General features: G+C 34.4%; 1 long non-coding RNA gene across 1 annotated transcript; it reads right to left on the reverse strand.

Annotated features, from left to right (window-relative positions):
• Window positions 1–333: 333 nt before the first annotated feature.
• On the reverse strand, window positions 334–2,541 carry LOC134644157 (uncharacterized). The gene is made up of 4 exons (XR_010096465.1): window positions 2,417–2,541; window positions 1,141–1,244; window positions 874–1,010; window positions 334–469 (listed from the first exon to the last, which is right to left on the reverse strand). It is a non-coding gene; the product is annotated as an uncharacterized LOC134644157 (long non-coding RNA).
• Between the last annotated feature and the right edge of the window lie 1,967 nt (window positions 2,542–4,508).

Raw genomic sequence — 4,508 nt, forward strand, 5'->3', positions numbered from 1 at the left:
GGATATTTCTCTGATTCATTCTGGTACAATAAATTTGATTTGAAATCCTCATATTCATCTTTTTTTATTTCATCCTAATTGTGGTAACACTTGTTAAATTGAAGGTTCCATTATGTCATTTACACAATCACAGAAAACTATGTGGTCATATGAGTTGTTTCCCACAGAACAACTTAGGGTTTTATGTTTATGATCTGATATGATATATGTGTTGAATCGTTGTCATGTATTTTAAAAGAGGGCGACATTATTTACATAAAATAAGGAGCTTGAATTTCAGTATTAATTTACAAACACAATAACGCACACATGCATAAACACAGTACCTGTTCTTCAGGGCTGTCAACAACCATGAGATCTGCTCCTCTGTCTCTGCAGTCCTTTCTGGCTGCATCCCAGGAACCAGAGCTTTGAGACCGGATATAGCAGCTACAGTTGAACTTGCTCCATCCTTCAGAACATGTATTTTCTACAAGAAATTACAAACAATATATTTAAGCTAGCTATAAACTGGACTGCTCCAATGGCTTGATCATAAAGATCTGTGCAAAATCTATTCTCTTGAGATTCAATAATTATAATTATTCTTCTAATAATTCTTATTAGAACTATTTATTTTTTTATCACAGAAAATAAAGCAATGCCAATTAAATAAAAATACAATTCAAAAATTCAAGAAACACAAAAATCAACACTTTAAACACTAGAATAAAAATACTGGCAGCTGCCAGTGCTACCCCTTAGCCTCCCAGTAGATGCACATATGGTATTCATTTGAAAGTATAACAGAATAAAACAGACTAAACTTAAAATAGAATGATAGAAAAAAAACTGCAAAAAATGTAATAATAGATCATTGTCGGTAAACTGTACTGCAGTTTAGTGTTTTTTCACAGATCCAATGAAAAGAAGCTGAACATCGAAAATCCATCCAAGAAGTTTTGCCGTGATTCCTGACACAAGCACAGTCCTCATCTCCACCATCATCAGGTTGACTCGATGCCCAGTGCCTAGCAGGTCAGTCACAACAACATTATCTTATTACTTCATTCATGTCAATTCTGCATGCATCTGTGGATTCAACAAATTTGATTTGGAAATGTAATTAGAGTAACAAACTGAACCAAAGTGAAGACTTACATCAGAGTCGGTGGAGTACCATCTACCCATTTCCATGTTCCCTCCTGTTCTTTGTCATTCAAACCAATCCAAGTTTGTTCATTGATGATTGTAGAGAGGAAAGTCTGTTTAACATGAGGATAAAACATTTTATTTTAGTTTTAAACCAGTTTTATTCTGTGATATACAATCTGGATGGGTAAATAATGCTGCATTGTGGGAAGTGAAGAACAAGAAATTGTTCATGGTTAAAGCGAAGGTAAGCACTACATTGCTAACTTAAATGAATTATCACACTCAAATCTTATCTTTTTATTTATCTGGTTATTTACACTGTAGGACCAGAAAAGGTATTAAGTTGTCACATTAATGTTGCATCACACAGTAAAGTTTACCAAGTTGTTTCTAGTTTCAGTTAAATCGTTCCTGTATTGTTTTCCCCTCCAGGCAGGGGTGTCCCAGTAGTTCTGACGCCATGCAAAAACTATTGACTGAGTACCACCTTAATATTAGTGAGGTTGTATAGCAGTGCTGCATTTGTATGCAACACAACACAACAATAGAGGATGTCAAGGCGATAGTATACCAAGTGCTTGGTCTATTGCTTTTTGCCAGACTCTTGGACCACGGTGTTGGTTTTTGTACAGTCATTTCCATCGTTGCCAAGTTTCAAAAATGGCTTATTAAGTGACACCACTGACTTGCTAATCCGTGGTACAAAAGTTGTCTGACATCATTTACCATGCAAAACAATGCTTCAAATCCCTGGACTTTCTGCTGCTCCGGCACTTTGGCTACAGACTCCCATCCGCCTGGTAGTAACTGTTGCTCTTGCAAAGTAACAGTGGAAGAACCTTTGTATGCTGCATCCCCTGCATTCTTTAGCATTTTATAATATTCTGTTCTTCCTATCTTTGCTAAACCACCACATTTCATTATTCTTTCTTTAAATAAGGACCCATATAACCCTTAAAATTTATGTCTACGCAGATTCCTCTTATACATTTTAGTTCTATAAATATGTCTTAAAATTCACATATTGATCAAAGTTTTTGAAGAATAAAACTATTCAGCTAAGACAAATTCCATATAGAATCACAGAAAAATGTCAGTTAGTTGTTTTCTGCACTGAGACAGAATTACAGTTATTTCAGGTTTTTGTGTTTAGATATGTGTTGATTAAACGCTCAAATGCTCATAATAAACACTTTTAGGAAGGAAAAAATTAATAAATAAATAAATAAAAATAAGAATTTGAACTATTGTGTTTATTTACAAACACAATAACACACTGTACCTTTTCTTCAGGGCTGTCAATGACTATCAGATCGGCTTCTTCGTCTGTGCAGTTCTTTCTGGCTGCATCCCACGAATCAGACCTTTCCGATTGGAGATAGCATCTATGATTGAACTTGTTCCATCCTACAGGACATGTTTTGTCTGGAGGAAATTAAAAACAGCATGTCAGGAAAAGCTCCTTTAAGAACTCTATAACGATGCTCATTCAATCTCTATTTAATTTCAATCCTCCAAAGTCTTGATCACAAAGATCTTTGCACAGTCTATTCACTTACTGACTGTTATATTTGTCTGCTTGTATTTAACATGGTGACAGTTTTAATACCTAATTTATTTTATATTAACAGAGAACAGTTCCACTCTCACAAGTTATTCTAAAAACAAAGTGTGTGGGACGCATTTCCTGCTGAGGATTCAAAAGATGAAGTGAACCTGTTTTGTTTACCAAAAAAAGTGATGTGCTGTGACCTATTTTCTCCCACTAAAATGTTATGGTCTTGGCTGGAGTGACCACGTTGCTGATGATATGGTCCCTGCATGATTTAACCCGCCCTGAGCAGCATGGTGGTGTCTTGCACTTTTTCCTCAGGGCAAGAAGGTCCTGGTCTCAAATCCAGACATCTGCCCAAGACCTGCAAAGACCAAGTTTGCATGTTCTCCCTGAGCCTGCATGGGTTCTTTCTGGGTAATCCAGTTTCCTCCCACAGTCCAAAAAGAAAAGTCCAAGAAATCTCCAGTAATGGTATCTAAGTTAATTTTATAGAACGTTTGTGCTGATGTCAAAATTGTCAGTATAGAAATCTATTGTAATATGTCAATCTTTTTCTGTCATTGGGACATTATATGCATATTTAAAATATATATAATGTTTATAATTAATAATAATAATAATTTATTATATTTAGTAATTGAAAATTTAATAGAGTTCAAATAAAGAAAGTGCTAATTTCACTCAAACTTTATTGCTTTAAAGTTTTGAGTTTTCAACTGAAAACGTCTAATAACTGGGTAAAACTGATGGAAGGTGAAACATGTAGTTCAAAAGAGATATGATAGTGAATAGATGTATCCCTACTGAAACACAAATCATCACCAAATAGAAGAGCAACTGAATAGTTAACAGTTTTAAAAATATAGAGTTAAAAAGGAGAAAATACAGGAGTAAGAAAACTGGCAGCTAACACAAACACTTCAGCTTTCTTTTGTGCACACTGATCAATGGTCATTACCAGTGGCATATTAATGACCATGAACCTGACCTGAAGGCCCATTTTTAATCAGTGGCACTAGTTTAGGTCATTATTGATAAAGCTGGGGAAACCTGCAATCAGCCGAGACTGAAGAAGAAGTCACTTGGATCAGTGACAAAAAGATTCTCCCACTAAAAACGCTACGTCCAGATGAACAGAATCAACTTTCTGGGGTTTAATGCTCGTTGTATTTGTTAAATGTTGTTTTGCTACAATGAAAGTTTGCACATGAAAACTTGATTAAAAATGAATAAAATTCATTAACAAACATTAAGTTCTATTTTGGATTCATAAAGTTTTGAAATTACTAAATAATGACGGTACAGTCATTTTGTTCAGTCATAACTTCCTTATAAATGTGAATTTGTAATGAGTATAAGATGCACTACACTGTTCCAAAAAATAGTAATCTCAAAGTATCTTACTGTATATTTTACAGTTTTGTACTGTCTTTCTAGAATATCATTAAATTTACATAAGGAGACTGTGATTGTACATGTCAAAGGTAAAATAACATAACATCACTGTAAATATAGTAAAACACAATTTACTTGTTTTTTAAATATATTTTTTTGTACATATGCATATTTAGATTGTAAAAATACATTCAGAAATGTATCATGATTTCACAAATATCTGTTCGTTATTTGAAAGATTGAACTGTTGAATTCAAATGTAATGCTATGGAAAAGTATATAACATGATTCCTATAAGGTTGTGTTATATCACATAAGTATTATTATCATCACTAGTAGGGCGATCGTAGCTCAAGAGTTGGCAGTTCGCCTTGTGATCAGAAGGTTGCTGGTTCGAGCCCCGGCTCGGACACTCTCGGTCGTT

The sequence above is a fragment of the Pelmatolapia mariae genome, linkage group LG16_19 (genome assembly GCF_036321145.2).
Source record: "Pelmatolapia mariae isolate MD_Pm_ZW linkage group LG16_19, Pm_UMD_F_2, whole genome shotgun sequence".
NCBI lineage: Eukaryota > Metazoa > Chordata > Actinopteri > Cichliformes > Cichlidae > Pelmatolapia > Pelmatolapia mariae.